Below are 20,141 nucleotides of genomic sequence, written 5' to 3' on the forward strand. Positions count from 1 at the left end.
TTATATCATTTACTGTATGTTTCTGTTACTATGTGAGCAATTTTGTTTCATTTTGCTTTCGTTTGTGTATCTACTTGTTTTCCCCTTTTTTTTCTTTCTTCTTTTTTTGCATTTGTGCCTGCGACCTTATATTTGAAATTTATTTTACTGTCAATTGTGTACTGACTTACATCTGTAAGCCTTGTGGTATACTTGTTGGCACACAAGGAGTTTATACAAAGAGAACAAAAAAAAAAAAAAAAAAAAAATTCGATAAAAAATTACAAGCTTCGAAACTGAGAAGTTGGTGCAAATGAAAATGTTAAAGAATCATTCATAAAGAGATCCGGTCGGAATGAATAAAATGTGTAAAACATTTTGTATATGGAATGATGCTTTCATATACAAAACATTGCCAATTTTTGTCCCCAATTATTTTCGCCACTTAGAAGAGTAGCTAACCATTCAGAATGCCCTATCATTAATGCCCAATGATAATTCAAAATAATATATATATATATATATATATATATATACTTTTTGTGATAAAATGTAGTTCATAAATGCTGAAAGATATGACTCATTTTTATTATTAAACGTTGTCTTTTGCGATTATTTCAATGTTATTAACATTATGTCGGCGTAAATTGATATTCTAAGTTGAAATTCATTTTATCGAAACAGGGGAAAAGAGCTGAATTCAGCACTGATTTTTAAACATCTTAGAATGCTATATTTTCGCTTTCTAAAATTAACATTTTTATCTCTTTGCTACTAAAAGCATTTAATTTTGGAAATTGATAATTTAGTTTCTAGTATAAATGATAAATTAATGTTACCAACTGATGCATTTAAATAATTTAGCTTAACTTATAGTAATGAAATTATTTATAATTTCTCAATACAAGCAGAAATGCATATATGGCGAATGAACGAAGCAAGCTGGAATTACGTAGTGATCCCAAAAGAACGTGATTCTTGGGGGCTGCTGAACAAAGCAAACGGATTTATAACCTCCTAGCGAAGAATATTGCATTTATTACATTACATACTATATAGTGTTACTGTTTATAGTTACTGAGTGCTCCTACTCCGAATTAACAAGATAAAAATAGAGCAAAATTGTCTATAACTAGTTGTTGGTGTCTGTCTTCTGTATATTTAGTTTAATTTACAATAAATAAATTGATATTCTAACTTGAATTTACATGAAGATATGTCGGAATGAAACGCATAATTTAAATTCATAGTCATATGACGGGGACGATACAAAACATTTCCCTTTTCAAACTTGCATACCACACTAAAACCAGTGTGAGGATATATGTTCCCAACGAATTTAGCCGGCACTGCATCAGCAATTTGGAAGCAGGTTTTTCATATCTTAAAACCGAGTCTTGAGGTTCAGAGCAGGAAAGAAGGATTTTCTGCATTAAAATCTTGATAACTTTTGTATTCAAGCAAAGAATTCTGTTTATCCTGAAATTAAAGTGTTGCTATTAGCGATAGGCGAGGATCGAACTCGCAATCTTATGGTTCGTAGCCGAGTAACATGACCACAAGACAAAAGAAATTTCTCATGTCTCGTAGCTGTTATCAGGCTTATAAAGCGACACCACATTACTCCCCCTTCAGTTCGTCGGAGGTGAGACGAACGAGTTTTTGTCCTGTTTTTGCTGTTATTAGTGGTGACATATTGGCTGTTGCGCCTTATCCATTTTTTTTTATTGGCTGATTATTTATCAGCTTCATTTATTTATTGGCTGATTATTTATCAGCTTCATTTTATTTATTGGCCGATTGTTTATCAACTTCATTTTTTTTTATTGGCTGATTATTTATCAGCTTTGATTTTATTTATTTCTGGTAGAGGGCGCCACAACAGTTGTATGAAGTTTGCGTATTTTCGTCATCGGGTCACCAATGTTGCTGTTGGCGATAAGCGAGGATCGAACTCGCAACCTTTGGATTCGTAGCCGAGTAGCAAGACCACTAGACAAAAGAAATTTCTCATGTCTCGTAGCTGTTATCTGGCTTATAAAGCGTCACCACGTTACTTCCCCCTTCCGTGCGTCGGAGGCGAGACGAACGATTTTTTGTCCTGTTTTTGCTTAAAGCGACACCACAAAAGAATTCCCGACCGGAACTATATTTATGCATTCGGTATGGCCAAGTCGATAATTTTCCAAACATCAGCTCCGGAGAAAGCAAAAACAAAATGATAATATCTGCTTTAAAAAAAAACTATACAGAATTATTTTAATCAATCTCAAAAAAGCTTAAGTATTTTCCCCCCTTTCTCTAGAATAGGAATATATTAAATCTCCAAATTACATGTCACGTCTTTATTTTGGATGTTCACTGCAATTGCAATCCAAATAAGACATAAAGAGCAACTAAGACATCTAAGCAACTGCAAGTGATTTTTATTGTTTCAAATAAGAACAACTTTGACTTAATTACATTTTTACACTAAAATTTTGATTTAAAAAATTAAGAAAATTTATAACTGTAATTCGAAGCATGAATTAGAGAAATTGCACGCGAAGGAATAACTGAAAGATCTGTGAAATACAAGATAATTGAGAATTATTGAATTTATTACGTTATTACGTAAAAAAGAAGATAGAATATTGGTAAGTATTAATAATGTTGCTTCCCACCGTAGGAAGTTTCCTAGAAAAGAACAGAGTTTTACAGGTAGCTCCAACGGAAGTTAAATGGATGTCGGGTCAATGAGCCCTGAGCCCGACAGTCATTTGGCAACTTGACAACGAATTTGGCTGTTTTGGTGACAAAAACAAAAGTTCGAGAAACTGTTTGAATTTTAGTGATATATTGATTAGAAGCAAAGTTACAAAATCTTTCTAGAAGCTTCTTAGTCATGTCAAACTAAAAGGCAGGGAGAAAGCACCGAGAATCAAGCAGTAGTGTAGAGAAATAGTTGAAGCGAATAGTTTGAATGAATTTTCTCTGAGTGATTTGTGCTGCTGCTGCTGCTGCGGTTGTTTATTACCCATTTGCTGCTAGTATGTTACTGTTTATTACAAGTCTTGATCTTGTGCATTTTATTATTTTTGTTGCAGTGTGTTTGTGTTCAAACTTACGTGTAGAATAAAGCATCCTTATTTGTTGTTAAACCTATTCGCCTTTGTTCCGTACACCCAAACAAAGGATTTTAGAAAATTTTAGAAACAAAATAAAGAATAGAAATGCCTTTGCAAACTTACGATACAATTCCTAAAGTTAATAAATTCCGATCTCAGATTTTTCGGGTGTGGGTATAGATTAAATAATAACTGTAATACGCTACTTGGGTCCAAGCTCAATTCTAGAAATCGTATAAGTGAAATGTAGCCCCATAATAACGTTTTTTTTCTTAGTTGTTACATTTCTAACGTATCAAACAATTCTCAGATACCATGCAGAATAAGCTCCAAATTACTGTCGAATTTAAATGCAAGTAAATTTTCCAGGTTAAAAGTTTAGTTTAGTATATTAACGTCTCGTTTAAAAGCAAAACTAGGACTATTTGAGGATGGGACGGACCTCATAATTTTGAACAGCAGTCAAATGACGAGAACGACACCTGAGCTGGCACCCCTCTCTCCACACCACACCAGCGGGAGGATGTTTGTCCCGGACATTTAACGTGTACCAAACCCGCTTACGCGACGGTTCTTCGGTGGAATAGGGTCTCGAACCTAAAACCCTCCGGTTTCGAAGCCGAGACCTTACCACCCGGTCACCACGGCCCTCAGATTAAAAGAAAAAATAAAAGACATATAAATAGAACAGAAATTGTTCTTTCAAATAAAGTATACATTTTGTGATTGCAAATATATATATATATAGTTTACAAAAATCACAATTTTGATAAATGCAGTGACAGGTTATTTGAGACATGTTGAAATGAAAGATTAATGTTCAATCAATCGTCCATATAATTCCCTTTATTTACAATAAAAAATATTCCAAAAATATTGATAATGTTTTGTTAAACAAGTAAGTAAGTATGTTTTTGTAAAAGTGATAATAAAAGAAAAGTTTATTATCCTTCTAATCAAAACATCTTTTGAAAGCTTAGTTACTTAAGATGTATTTTAGTGATAATGATGATCACTATTCTGGAAAGGGGGTGCTTAACTTGACGATTGTTTTTATAACTACCGAATAGAATCAACGAAATTTTTGTTCTAGAAACATAAAGTATAAATAAGATAAACTTACAATATCAGTGAAAGATTTTCATCTTTTTATAACAGAAAAACCTAATCATCTATTCAACACCAGTTTAAAATTCATAGAAACAAACACGAGAATACTGAAATTCGAAAAAAGAAGTACTAATTTCTTTTAATTCATGCAGTTAATTAATAAGTAAAAATGTGCTTAAGACTTAAGCAAAAAATGTTATTCATTCTAATTAACCTTGTAAATATAAATTTAAAGCATGGCTGGAATAACTTAATTTGCCTCTAATTGCGAAAAGTGTATGTAAGCACTTTTACGTCTACGTACATTTTTCTTTCTTTATGTATGCATTTTTTGCAGAAAAAGTTACTTTTAAAAAATGTCAGTAAATTCCAAGAATTGCTATCTCCGAAGAATTCTTTTTGCCACATTAACTACATCCCAATAATAGCATGCTGAAATATAATGTTTTGCTTTTTTTCCATTTGTACATCGTGTTTTAATGATGCTATTCATCACTATTTTCGTTTGTTTTTTTTAAGAACTATTTTTCTTCCGTATCTTAATTATTCTTAATTCTATCCACATTTAATAATTTATAATTCCATAGAATAAAAATAAGAAATTATTAAGTTTCCAAAGGCATAATTACGGTACAAAAATTTAATTAATAAAGAAAAAAAATTCACGAATTTCCAACTTTTATAAATAGTTTTATCAATTCTTAAATTTAAATGTAATAATAAATAACTTCAAAGAATAAAGAAATAAATGAACCAAATGTTCACTTGTTTCACACAATGTGATATTTACACATCTAAATAAATATCTTTCATTTGCAAATATATTGTAAGATTTTAATAGATCTAATCTTTTGCATAAAACTTTTTGAATAATATTTCCATGAAAATCTAATAGTTCATTTTAACAAAAATCTACCCAGTATAGTCAGAAGATAACAGTTTAAAATTGGTTATGATTATTATTTTTCTTATTAAAAAAGTTCGTATATTATATTATATTATATATATATATATATATATATATATATATATATATATATATATATATATATATATATATATATATATATATATATATATATATACACAGGGTAATTTTTTACAAACAGATTATTTAGAGCCTTCTTTAGCTCGATCTAACAACAGAAATGGCACCAAAACAAACTAAACTAATAAAAATAATATGGAAAATAGAATTCCTTGAAAAAAATTTCAGTTCCATAAAGCTCACTAGTGATATTTATAGTGCTGTACAATTTAAAAAATGCTATAAGAAAAGAAAAAATATTAACAGATGCAAAATTACACTGAAATGTTAAGCTTTATTCACAACTATTTTATCGTCGAGAAATTCAACCAAACTCAATATGAGTGCCGTTCTAGGAAACTACACCGTGAATTCTCTGCTTAGCATTCTCTACGATAGTATGCAACATATCACAAGGAATATTCCGCATTGTCTGTGATATGTTATCCTTTAAGAAATTCAAGTTTGTTATTCCACCAATATATACTTTTGATTTTAGCTGATCCTAGAGACAAAAGTCCTATGGAGTTAGATCAGGGGAATGAGGCGACCATGCAACTGTAAAATTACGACTGATGACTTTTCCATCAGTAAAGTAATGACGCAAACCCTGTACTTTAACATCAATGTTTAGTGGTGTAACATCCGGCATAAAGATTGCCTGACTAAGACATTTCTTTGTTGCAATTGTGAAATCGCAAACTCAGTCACCACGTTGTGATATGTTACGGTATACGCAACTGGTCCTGTAGGAGTGTTGGTCTCAAAAAAATAATGGCTAATGATGAATTCGGTTGTGAAGTCACGTAAAACGGTGATTTTTGGTAAATGCAGAGGAATTTCTTGCACAATGTGGGGTTGTTCACACTATGAAGAAACCAAATTCAACTATTTTCTGTGTTCTCATTCAGATGAAAATAGATTTAATCCCCCATAGAATTGACATGGGGAATCATCGTCAGCTTCCATCCCGGCATGAAAGGATAGAACAAATGCTAATTGTTTTATCATAATCACTGTGTTTTTCTTGCAAACGGCTGGTTTTGTATGGATAATAGTGGAGAATTCGCCTCACAACTGTCCATACTGTGGAAAAATTCATATCCAATTGTCGCCCTATACCCTGGGACTACTACCACCTGTGATCTATCGACGGCAGTTACATCTGTTATCACCTCTTCTGGCATAGATTTATAGCGTCTGCCCGAGTAAATTGTCAATGACCCAATTTCCAGGAACTTCTTAATCATTCCCTTCAAAGCATTAAGGGATAAACGCCGGTAAGTAGATTCTGTCGGTTTCGAAACTCAACAAGAGCTGTGGATGCATTGCACTGATTAAGTTAATGTAACAGCTTCACCAATAATGCTCGTTCTGGTAATGTGAGTAGCATATTCAGTAGAGCTGACTCACTTTAGCTGAGAATAATTTTTGGAAACTGTCTACATGTTTCCATACCCCAAATTACTAGCGCTGTTGTCGCATACGAAAGCATACATCAGCATATTGTTTTGATACTAGTATTTTATCCAAATTCCCAGTTCAGTAAGCTAAAACAGCGCCATAAATATCTCTATCTGCTAAATGAATCTACTTATCTAAAGTTTCAACCACCGAGTAAGCTGTTATTTAATTAGTGATTTGCTGTCCGCTGTGTCTTGTTAGTTACCACTAATGATGCTCTAGCCGTGTTTTTGTTACCTGTATTTCGTGTTTTCTGGAATACTGAGTCGTTTTTCACAATCGAGCATCTTCGCCTTCATTCACTGTATACGCATTGGAAGAGTTCCGTAACCATATACCCAAAAGAGCCCCCGCTGATAGACAAGAGCTCAATTAATTTATTCACAATTCAATGAATCATAACAATATTTTGATATACGCCTATTTTCGCAAAGCGAATTAAAAAACGATTCTATTCTGCAGTGTCTCCTGAAATAATTGCTGCATTTTTTTAATTCCGTTTAAGTTTCCGTTGTTATAATTTAAAGCGAGCGTTTCCAAAGCATTAGTAATAGAACTATTCCAGAGATTCTTAAAGAGAAAGATCTCTAAAACCGAACCATCAACAAATTCAGTTTCAAATACTCTACGACTTCCATACCGTTGGAAACAAGTTGTAGGCAATGCTGGTAACAATACATCGAAGGACTATACACCTTTCAATCTTTATCAATACTATGCCAGCGGTAATTATATATCTGCCAATGTTACATTTTTAATTTTCCAATCTATGCAATACATTTTCATAATGTAGTTTTTCAAACCCACAGCATAACTGCCTAAATAGGTTCATTTGAAATTTAGTAAAAAAAGACAACATCCAAAAAACTGATGCTTTCTTTTACCGCCATTGACAAACATCTTAATGAGTAGAGGTACTTCATCGAAGAATTTTTTTCGACAACCGCGTGGAATGAATTGAAACAGTTCATTCTCGACAACACTGAAAACACATACGTATTATGGAAAAATAAGAACTGAAGAGAGTTCTGAAAAAGGATAATTCTGCTTCTAGGATAATGTTAAATTGCATGTAGTCAAGAAGACATTCAATACGTTAACAAAATTTTGAAGGAGAGCCCTCAGACATCTTGAGGGGACAATCGCAATATCTTCCCATGTGATTCCACATACCCATTGGGAGAAGAAACAGCTTTTCGCTGAGAAGTTACCTATGACGTCTATGACAATGATCTGTGCAGATGATCGTAGAAAATTGTATCCATCAGCATTTCAGGAGTTTCTGCGATGAAATACTTTTTTCCGATGTGCTAGGATCAGCACATTACTAACAGCAATAATGTGTAGATGTCAAGTTACACGTGACTTGCAATTAAAACGTTCTGTGGTTGGAATGGTGATTTTTTTTTATATGGGCAAACTTTATCCAATTTAATTCATAATAAAATTATTCATTGATTTCTTCAGAAAAATACTTCCTTCGATTATTTCATATACTTTTAAATGTTGCATATAACAGAAGCCAATAAAGAAGTGGCTATGTTTCATAAAAAACATTTTCAATCAGCTTCCATAAGAACAACCTTAATGTAATCAAAATTACATTTACTACTGAAAATGTGTTTTGATGTAATACTTGACAATAACTTTATTCGAAAAAAACTTATAATTCATTTTTTTAATTTAATATATCTGTTCAATAAAGTCAGTGTGATTACCATGCTTTTTACTTTCGCGTATGCGAAATGTAAAGAAAGTATTATAATCGTCAAAAAATTCGAACTCGAAATTTTGACGAACTTCCCCGTTTCAGACCATCCCGAGTTCGAAAAACACATTTTTGTCATTATATTCGTCTGTCTGTCCGTCCATGTACTTGTGACAAAGATAACTCAAAAACGCTTCGAGCTAGACAAGTAAACTTGGTATACTGTCTTAATATCAAATTCGTAAATTTCTGTCAAATGTTGAGCAAAATCCATTCAGGGGAAGTTTATCTGTCTGGCTGTCCGAATATATGTTAACAGAGTAACTATAAAATTTAGAGGGCCATACAGATAAAATTCGGTACATATATTTAACATCTATAGTTTCGAATTTTATTAAATCACTCCCCTTGGTTTTTTTTTTTTTTTTTTTTTTTTTTTTCATCCTATTAGTTTCACAATTTAAGCTATTTAATTTAAGTTTCACAATTTTAAATTACAAATAGTTTTTTTTAAAGAATTATTTTTAAAACGGAAAAAAAGAACAAAATCACATAACAGACACTTTGTAATGAACATTTTAATGGCAATCGTGAAAAAAATAACATATAGAGAAGATAATTTTATAGTTTTGATGCCACTTCATTATTATCAATTTCATAGAATAGAAGGGGGAAGTAAGCACTCTTATAAACCACTGAGTAAAAAAAAAAAGCATCGGAGCAATATAATAGTAATTTATAACAAAACTCAATAAAAAAAAATTTTAACACTAATATCATGAATGAAACTGTGACTGCAAATGGAATAGAATTTCGATTTAACCCTTTCTAGGGCCGTGTGATGTATGCTTCCCACCAAATTTATCAATCTTTGTATGAAATTATGTAGGTTGGCATAAGTTCAGACAAATTTTTTTAGTAAGTCAGAAACTTAGATGCTTCAGTTCTTTATCTCAGACAAAATGAAGTGCCTTGATTTGTTACTTAATTATTAATTAACCAAATTAAATTTATCTAATAAGCTAAATGAATCCCTTTTCTTATTCTAATTTCAAGCCTAAAAATATTTTAACATAATATGACTAGAAAAAAAATGGCCCTTTAAAGGGTTAAATATCCGAAGAAGATATATGCTAGATAATAAAATTCTATATTTAAAGTAGATGTTTAATTTCCTGGAATTTTTTAGAGCAGTAAAACACATATTAAAAACTTATCAGATTATTCACGTGATCCTAGGTAGCGATCTATCATAACTTTATAAATGATGTTGCCACTTAAAAACAAAATATAAATTAATAATCAAATTTCCATTTTTTTCCCATTATTGTAATGTATACACTGATTAAACTTTATATGCACATATCTCAGGAGACTTCGACAAAAACAGGAAGGGAAAAGATTTTGTCTTCTATATTTGTTTAGAATCCGTTTCTTCGTGGTTAGGATCTCAAGTGATAAGTCTGTAATCCTACAGTTTCTATGGCAACAGGAAGACAATCTGATGGAAGAAAAACACGCTGCGCGAATGAAATAGAAACATTCTTCTGTTTGCTTCCAAGTGAATCAAATTCATTTAATCTTATTACAAAAAACTCCTGAAGTTACCTACTTTCAATTCGATTTATCTCTTTCAGGTCGCATTACTTTAATCAAAAAATTCAGCTAATTTTTTTTAAACTACAGAATCTTTTATATATCAAATTTAAAGATTCCAAAGCTGAGAAAGTTCGATAAACAAAATCTTCAATATGTAAAAATATATACTGAAGTTTTCTTCTTTTTTTTATTAAAAACAATTATAAATAAATTATTTTTTTCAGTTAAAAAATATTACACTATCAAAGGGATTTATTTTTAAAAATCTACAAAAAATAACGATTTTCAAAATTGTTGATACTATAATGTTCGAAATCTCCTTCTTATTTGACGGGTCTTAATTTTTAATCGCACTTTCGACTCTTTTATTAAAATAAACTTTCATCTAAATTACGATGTATTTTCTTTCAGAAATTTCCATTTAAGAACGACACTGATTAAAAAAAGATTGAAAGCTAAACTGAATTTCGAGAAAAAAAGAAATCTCAATCCAAGACCGAGAAGGGATTCATAGCATAGATTCTAATACTAATAAAGAAATACTCAACAAGAAATGTTTCTTTTTCGTAAACAATTTCCGATCTTCCGAAAATTTTTATAGCAGGAAGAATCGGTGCAACAGTTTTTAAAAGAAAGATTCCTTCTTATGAGCAAAATCAGTAATCCCTCTTCATTTTATTGCAATAGATAAAAACAATTCTTTTTTTTTTTTTTTTTTTGCAAAATTTTTTTGTTCGGAATGTAAAAATTTTATTCGATATTTAAAAAAAAAAAAGCGTTTTTAAATGGGAAATCGAAGATTCTGAAAGAAAAATCGATCTATAAAGATTTTCTATGTATGGAAGTTTGATATGTAGAGGTCAGATCATAATTCAAAAACCCAAATATCTGTTTTTCCTCAACTTTCAGGTATATTATATGGCGCTTGCTTGAGCAACTATACAGATGGAATGGTCTCCCCAAAACTTTCTCGCATACTCTCTAATAAACTTGTCATGCCAAAGAACGCCTTACACGGCACTGGCGAACAATAGTTACGAAATATTAACTTTTGGCATGAATTAAACATTTTTACTGCACCTGGATGGTGAGTTATTTGGCGATTAATCCCTGGCATGCGTTAATAGTGGATCAAATTTATGTTTTAGACTAGCTTTTCTCGTTTTATAATTATCGCATTAATTTATATTCGAACAGCCAAACAGACGAACTTCTTTTGAATAGATTTTACTCAAAATTTGATAGAAATCCGCAAATTTAGTGTAAATACCATATACCAAATTTCAATCGTCTATTTATCTTTATCTCAGACAGAAAGATAGACAGACGGACATTTTCTAAAAATGCGTTTATCAAACTGAGGAAGGTTTAAAACATGGAGATTTCATCAAAGTATCGAGTTCAAATTTTTCGATTATTACTACACTTTCTCTATACTACGTATTTGAGAAAGCGTGTATTTTCAAGAAGTAACTTTTACCATTGATGAATTGGGCCGCGGTGGCCTGGTGGTAAGGTCTCGGCTTCGGAACCGGAGGGTTTCAGGTTCGTGACCCGATTCCATCGAAGAACCGTCGTGTAAGGGGGTCTGTTGCACGTTAAATCCGTCATGACCAAACGTCCTCAAGCTGTTGTGGTGTGGTGTGGTGTGGTGCGAAGAGGGGGTGCCAGCTCAGGTGTTGTCCTCGTCATCTGACCGTGGTTCAAAATGACGAGGTCCGTCCCAAAATAGCCCTAGTGTTGCTTCAAACGGGACGTTAATATAACCAAACCATTGATGAATGTTGTCCAAAATTAATCAATAGAAAATTTCTCACAATTTTGGTCTAATAATTATCTTTGTTATATTTTTAATTATTGCATTCATTCACATATGCTTGCATAGATAGGCATACAAATTACCAAGCAGATGAATATTGTTCAAAATTTGCTATAACAGTACAATTTCAGTACTGTTATTTGAAATTATTAATCTATATTCTCTATAAAGTCTATTTAATCTATAAAGCTCATTGTATGAGAATAATCATGTTAGAACTTACAAATCTGTTATAGCTAAAATAATATAAAATTACTTGAAGTAACCATCAACGATGTTTACTTACATTTTCAAGCCATTTAATATCCACCTCCAAATAAGTTTTGTTACGAAATATTAATATTTCAGTAACGCATTTAGCATTATCTTCCGTTCCATTTTTATTAAGAACGGAAAAATAATATCCCTTTATGAGGACTTTATTATTATTATTAACAACAACAAAAACCCAGGGATACCATTATTTTTCTTGGCCTTTACATTTTTTTTTATGTTTTTTCCCTCCGAATAAAGTTCTATGAAAAATTGTTTATTCTTGCATGGACTGTCTGTGTTTACTATTTTTTCTTCCAACGTTTTAAAAGAGCTCAATATACTTGAGTTTCAATCAGTTTGAATAAAATATAAAAACATTGAATTTCTCTTAAAAATGGGGTCATTTAAACTTTTTCCTTGAAAGGTACAAAAGCTTTATACTTCTTCTTTTTCTTTTATAGCATTTATCTATACAGTAATTAACATTGGAAACTATTTTGTTACTATAGCGGCGATGACAAATAATAAATGCTTTAATATTTGATGGACCAAAGGAAAAGGTCAAGAAACTTCAGGAGTGATTTAAACCAGCGGGGGTGGTCTGTCCAAAACTTTCTCACATACTCTCTAATAAAGGAGCTATCCCAAAGAATGTCTTGTGAAACATTAACGCACCATAGTTATGAAATATTAACCTCTGGCGTAAATTTAGCATTTTTTACTGAATCTGTGGTGAAAGCTTATAAGCCAGTTAACAGCTACGCTACCCGAGCAATTGCTTTTGTATTGTGGTCATGTTACTGTCTTGCGAACCACAAGGTCCCAGGTTCTATCCTCCCTCATATCAATCCGCCACAAATCTATCGAGTGATGCTTGGAGGGTCTGTTGGAGATTAATCCTTAGCATGCGGTTAACAGTATCCTAAAGCCGAATTTGCGTTTTTCCCAACCGAGTGAGAAAAAAAATAACACAAAAATTTTTAATCCTAAACTCCCATACCAGATTTGGTATATGCAAGTCCATTGCATTTTTGTTATCATATTTATGCTTCTGAAAGTATAGAAAGTATGACAGACGGTACACCACTTGTAGGATTTGGCTCAGAATTTGGTAAGTATCTACACTCTAGATAAGAAATCTGTGCACCGAATTTTATATAACTACCTCTCTTCGCTTTGTAGTTATCGTGTTGTGTTATATTTTAACAGCCGGACAGACAGACAGACTTTCTTTAAATGGATTCTTCTCAAAATGTGATTGAAACCTACAAATTTAATGCAAAGCCCGCATGACAAATTTCATCTATCTAGCTCAAAGTGTTTTTGAGTTATCTTTGTTACGCGCCGATGGATGGAGTAATAGACAGATATAAAGTCAAAATGGTGTTTTTCGGACGCAGGAAGAACTGAAACGTGGAGATTGGTCAAAATCTCCATTTCGATTTTTTTTTTTTTTTTTTTTTTTTTTTTTTTTAGTTACAGTTACAATTATTTCTCTATATTTCGTATATGAGAAATTAAAAGTACCAAATCGACCAATCCACTGTCTCTTTATACAATTAACCTTCAAGTTCCTTTTGCAGCGAATTATTACAATAAATTAGCATAATATCTAAATTCTTAAGCAGAAAAACAAAAAAAAATAGAAACAAAATGTTAACACTGTTTCTACCTTTGTCAATTAGAAAGGAGCCTTTAATTAATAATTATACATTTATATCATTTCAATGTTGTTGTTTTTTTGAATTACTGTCTATTATCGTCTTGAAATTCGTACTCTTAATAATTTTAATACTAAACCCTGTTAATACAGTAAGTTAATTCACAAACTTTGCTGTTGTACCTTATTTTTCATTGCAATCAAGTAAGTATATTGAATACAGAGCAGCTGAGCATACCGATTTCTAAAGCGGAACTTTCATGTGATTAATATGTCTCTGCTGCAAATGTCGAGAAATGGTACGAAGTTAAAGCACTTAACTCCGTTAACTCATGCAAGGGGCTGGAAAAGAGATCATTCATATCTGTCATGAAATCAAATGTTAATTATTAAGTGAAACGATGACACGCATCACAAGCAAGGGGAAGAGTAAATGACATTCTTGTAACAAATATTATAGAATTTTTATGAAAAAAAATCACTTTAAAAAGTAGAATTTTCAGAAAGTTTCTAAAAAAACTGAAATAAACAATTAATGTCGATCTCCTCGGTTTTTATCACATAAAATACAGATATTTTTGAAATAAATATTAAAATTAATGATCATTATATATATATATATATATATTATTTTATGTGAAGCAGAATGCAGTTTGAAGACAGTGAAGAGACTTTCGATTTCGTGACGTCATTTTATTTCATTTTGGAGAAGCAGGCATTATCTACAAGCGACGAGCACACACACAACACAGAATGACACAGAAAGATATGTGGGAAAAGCTCTTGAACATTTTATCCCTGGTCTTATATAACCGGAGATATATTGATAGGGAAAATATTTCTCCATAGTGCTTATATACAATGAGATTTCAATAGGGATTTTCACTACACGCGCCGATCTTTAAAAAAAGAATTTGTCTCGTCAGCGGTATTTTGTCCCTTCACTCGGAGTGTGGAAAATTTAGGCTTTTAACCGAGTTAGCAATTTTACAAAGCTTCTCTTGAATTAATTAAGTAGAGACAGTGGAATAGGATCAGGAAATAAGAGAATATTTTAGAATGAAGTTACTATGGGCTAAATTAAGATAAAACCTTGGAAATTAATTAAACTGAAATTAGAGTCTAAAATATTATTATATATATATATATATATATATATATATATAGTTTTAATTATTCAACGCATGGCTAATTAATGGAGTTGCAAAATATTATTAGAAATGTTCTGGAGAGAATTCACCATATCACCAAAAACTTCATTCAATCAGAGGAACAAAGATGTAAAAGAAATCAAGAAACAGGCATGAAACGAAAAGTTTAATCTGCCGTGAAAAGAAGTTTAACCAAATATATAATCGCTACGTCTTACCTATAGTAATTGATGACAATGGCTTTTACATTATCTTGAAACTTAAAAAATTAACTTCATAATTACATAAATTTAATTTATGTACCTTTTTATATTTTTAATAAAATATTTCAATTCATTGCACAATGTCTGTCTAACTATCTTTTAAGTAATGAATTCATTTAAAGAGAATTCAACATTTCGTAAATGTCTTTAAATACAAGAAAGAATAATATTTTTGTACGTCGACATAAATAATTGTGCCTCTGTTGAATTATGGGACATTTAAGAATCTAACTGCAATAAACATTATAATCGAAGTTACAGAATCGTGAATTTTACGTTTAATTTGCATCTTTTTAGGCTGTATGTAATAAAAAATAATAATAATTAAAATCTGCTAATATTTTCTTACGGCATTACTTTTATTTTTTTTATTTGGCACTACATTTCCGCGGAAGCATGGTCCTCAGCATTTCCAGGATCGATTTTATCATTATTTGTTCAAATTTATTCATTTTATTGTTCATCTAACTATATTTTACCTATCGAAGTTTATGTTTGAAAAAATTCAATACACAAAAGACGTTCAGCTTTTTTCGTTCCAAATCAGATTTCTTTCTATTAGTAGATCACATTTTTTTTCAAACCGATGTTAGCAATTTTTTTATTTGTGCATACGTGAGCATTATGGATAACACCTCCCCCCCCCCCTCCTGTGAGGAGACAAAACTTTCAATATTACTACATATTTAGATCTAAATTCTTGTAGTGCTTTAGACAGATTATTTAGACAGACAGATTACAGATTTATTTTTATGCCTTAAGCGCTCTAACTGTTGAGATTTGCAGAAACAAACTGTTTCCCTTTCTCCTAATAAAGCTTTTAAAAGTAAAAATAATCAGACATCTAAATTGAGAGCAACTTCGTTCTATACATTTATTTTGACTCTGATTTTTACATGTTGCCACTTTCAAGAAGTGAAAGTACCGCAAGAAAGTAAGACAATGTTTCGTTCCTGGTTTTATCAGTTCAGTCTCTTTTAACACTAACAATTTGTAAGAGATTTTCTATTATGACTTTCGTTGGTTAATTTGTAATATATAATCGTATCGTAATACATAATCGTATCGTTAATTTATAATATTAATCAATATCTCGGATATAATCGTATCCGAGATATTGTTAACCCTTTAACTGTTTTATTTTCTTTACTATCTAATAAGATGACACCTTCTATTTTGGGAATATTTTCTTATTTTGATTCAAACGGAAATCCATTGAATACTTGACATCTATGTGTTCAAAGTAATTTTAATATTTAATTACAATCGTTATGAATTGTTTATTTTTTTGCTTACAACTATCAAAATTCGATAAATCGATGCACGTATGGCATACGAGCTAAACAGTTAAGCGGTTAAAAGGATAACAGACGAGCATATTTTCTAGTTAGCTAATAATTCTTTTGATCTAAAAAATGCATGCAGAGTATTCTACAAATATGTAGGCTTTCTAGGTACTACAGAATACATATTACAAAATTATGTAAAAAAATGTAGCAGGATAGTAATAAAATGCCTGTACAAATTTATATTCCATATAGCATAACAACTGGGCTGGTAGGACAGGCAAAATGCTAGAAACTTACACTCTTATGAAGTCACGAGCCTAGGAGTTAAAATTAAATAGGCACATAGAAACTCTTATAACATATGCTATATGATTTAAGAATTAGCTCTAAATTAAATAGTTCCTATGCAAACCATACTCAATTACACCTAATGGCATATTTAGACATCCTGTTATTCTCAGAAATGAACATTATATGAACCCTCTTTTAAAAATTGGTTAATTTAGTTAATGTCTTTTCAATTTGTGTTTGTCAAAAACTTCTTTTTCTATGCCTTTTCAACATATATATACGTCTTTAGTTTATGTCTTTTCAACTTAACAACATATTAGTGATTTATTTTAGTAGATTATTTTTATTTTAGTTCATAAAAAATATACTAAAAAATAAAATTCTAGAAAATTATAATTATTATCTAACAGTATTTAATTTACTTACAAATATAAATCTTTAATTATTACGAAACATTCTTAAAAAAATAATAAATTACAAACAATTTAACATTAAAAAATTATTATTTTACAAAACTAATCAAATAGAATATAACACAATCAGTTAAAGAATAACTAATATTTCAAAAAGCATTCTCTAATACTTTATTTAACAATTTTAATAATGAAATGTAGATACACTCTCTGAACCTTATATATTATCATTCAAAAACTTTTTGTTCCTTATAGATTTATTTATTTGACAACTAGGCAATTTCATAACATGTCTTAGTAAATATTGGCGAAGTAATGGAATAAATAGCAATAGTGATTCCTTGCTTCAGGTATAAAGCTTGATAAATAAAATCTTGCAAAAAATAGCACATGAAAAATTCTATTTCGAGGTAAATACAGAGGACAAGGAGACAACGAACAAGTCTCCATAACTCAGTATACCTACAATTCTCAAAAAAAACCACATCCAACTTATCTCTTCATTTTTGAAAATAATCCATGAAGAAAACCAAAATCTATAAAGTATCTATATTATTTTACAGTATATCCAATGAATCTCAAACCTGATATTATCACATGAAAATAACTTAATTTTTGATATAATAAATAGATTATAACCAAAAACAATGAAAAATGGAAGAAATAGTTTTTGAATAAAAGTGACCACAAAACACGATCATAAAGTCAGTGAAACCAGTGACAGATACAGATACAGTTATAAAGATGCCATGAACTGTATCATGAAACTTGGATTTATAAAGATTATTTTAGAGAAATTTTTAGGATAGCATACTAATTTCCAACTATCTCTAAAAAATAATAACATCAAATATAGATTTGAATCTCAAATTTTTATAAATACATTAGACATCAAAAAAATGCAAAATTATAAAAAATTGTAAGCTTTTTATATCATTCTAATTAAACAACATGAACAAAAATAAGTACATGTAATCATTAAAAACAATAAAATCTCTTATTAAAGTCGTCCGTATAATTAAAATACTTCTTTCAAAAAATGTCACAGCACGAGATATTGAATATGTAAATGTATTAAATTAAAATCAAAAAATATAAAAATGTCAACAATGAAAAAAAAACATGCAATTTGAAAAAAAAAAAAATTAAACATTGAAAAAGCATGTTTTACACCTAAGAATCTGAAAAAAAAAAATACTTCAAACTAGTCAATTACAAAACACGAAAAATGATATGAATGTATTGTTTAAAAAAATTTACATATGAAAAATGTTTATCTCCATAGTAATAAATAATTAATAGATCCACAAGATTTTTAAATAGTATGTTATACAATAATTGAACTTATATTAATGTTAATAATTTGATTTTGTTTTCTTAGAAATTCATCATAACATAATTTGCTTTAATGATTTAATCCAAGCATTCATTAAGATTTTGAAGTACATTTAATATAAATAATATATTTTTAATATAATGCTGATGTATGTTGCAAAACAATTTAAATTCTTACTCAGAATATATACATATGGTTAAACAATTCAATAGAAGTTAATAACTGTCTCAAATATCAAAATCAATAGAACAAAATAAAATATAATGTAATTAAGAATTCTAAAAAATTTTATTTGCATATAGTAAAATTATTAAATTAATCATTCAATTAATAACTGAAATATCACTTTTAATCATTAATGACAGTGATTTCAAAAAAATTGTGTGGGAAATAAATCTTAATGGCAATAAGTGTTCAAGAGTATACTTTATAAATTTTATCAAGCCGCGACTGAGGATCAATTAATGATATGTATAAAAAATGCACATGATTGAAGAATATTAAAGATAATAATGAATAACATTATAAATTAAAACAAATTAAGAAATTTAGCTTTTTTCAGTCAGATTTTATAGCAAGAATTCATAATTTCAGATAGATTTTATTAATACAAAATTAATTAACACAAAATATTTTGTATACAATGCTGAAATTTTATGAAAAAAAAATTTGATATATTTTATCTTCATGTGCAAGAATGAAAAACAGAAAAATTTCTTTAATTTTTCATACAAAGAAAAATTTCAATTAGAAATGTTTCTAAAATATCCAGCAAGGTATGATAATCTCTATGGTGAAAGTCAGCAATATTAATGTTACAATAAGGTATTTAATAATAAAAATTTATAATTTACATAGAAATTTCTGAACCATGTATAATATATTTTGAAGCATACTTAAATTATAATATTAAAAACAAGCTTTAAATAAATCATTCAATTTTTGCTAGCATTATTCGCTAGCATACAAAATCTTGACAGTTCATGAACATATACTTTTAATAGCTTTTTAGTCAATTTTTTTTTCTTTACTTCTAAAATTCCTTTACTATATAAATAAAGTTTATTTTTCTTCTAAAAATTTTATTTGATTTGTTGAAATTAAGAAGTATAAACTTCTATCAAATATACCAGTCATTGAATTCTAACGACATATGAAGAAAAATATTTTTTCTTTAAAGTAAAACAAATAAAGATTTAAATACTTACCTAAAAAAAATATATGAACACTTATAAAGTATTAGTGAAATATCGCACACGAAAAAAGTTCCTTAAATTTAAAAACTACACGCACAATGAATTTTGACAGATGCCTAAGCATATAAGACACATCTAGCGACGAGCCAGCGGAAGCAAGTGTTAACAAAACAAAACTATGACCGCTGTATACAAACAAATCGACTATCGATTCTTTTATCAATGGATGAGGATGTGTTTGTTTATTTTCGTATATAGCACTTCCGTGTATAAGCTTTACTTCCGGTTTAATGCTTCTCAAAGAGAGTCTGTAAAATTTTAGTACTTTGCTTGAACATACTTCATTTTTGTTAATTGTTTTTAAATTATTATAGCTTGAGAATGCTTTGAAAATGTGAAACGATAGTTAAATCAGTTTTAATTCAAAGTACTTACTTTAAATAAGTTTTGTCTATTTCGGAAATATTTTACCGC

The 20,141-nt window shown here is 29.8% G+C and overlaps 1 long non-coding RNA gene across 1 annotated transcript in view; it reads right to left on the minus strand.

The window, feature by feature from the left end:
• Positions 1–19,810, minus strand: part of LOC129989858 (uncharacterized) — a 70,107-nt gene extending 50,297 nt beyond the window's left edge. Inside the window, exon 1 of the long non-coding RNA XR_008785824.1 lies at positions 19,680–19,810. This is a non-coding gene — a long non-coding RNA (uncharacterized LOC129989858). The remainder of the gene's footprint in view (positions 1–19,679) is intronic.
• Between the last annotated feature and the right edge of the window lie 331 nt (positions 19,811–20,141).

The sequence above is a fragment of the Argiope bruennichi genome, chromosome 2 (genome assembly GCF_947563725.1).
Source record: "Argiope bruennichi chromosome 2, qqArgBrue1.1, whole genome shotgun sequence".
Classification (NCBI taxonomy): Eukaryota; Metazoa; Arthropoda; class Arachnida; order Araneae; family Araneidae; genus Argiope; species Argiope bruennichi.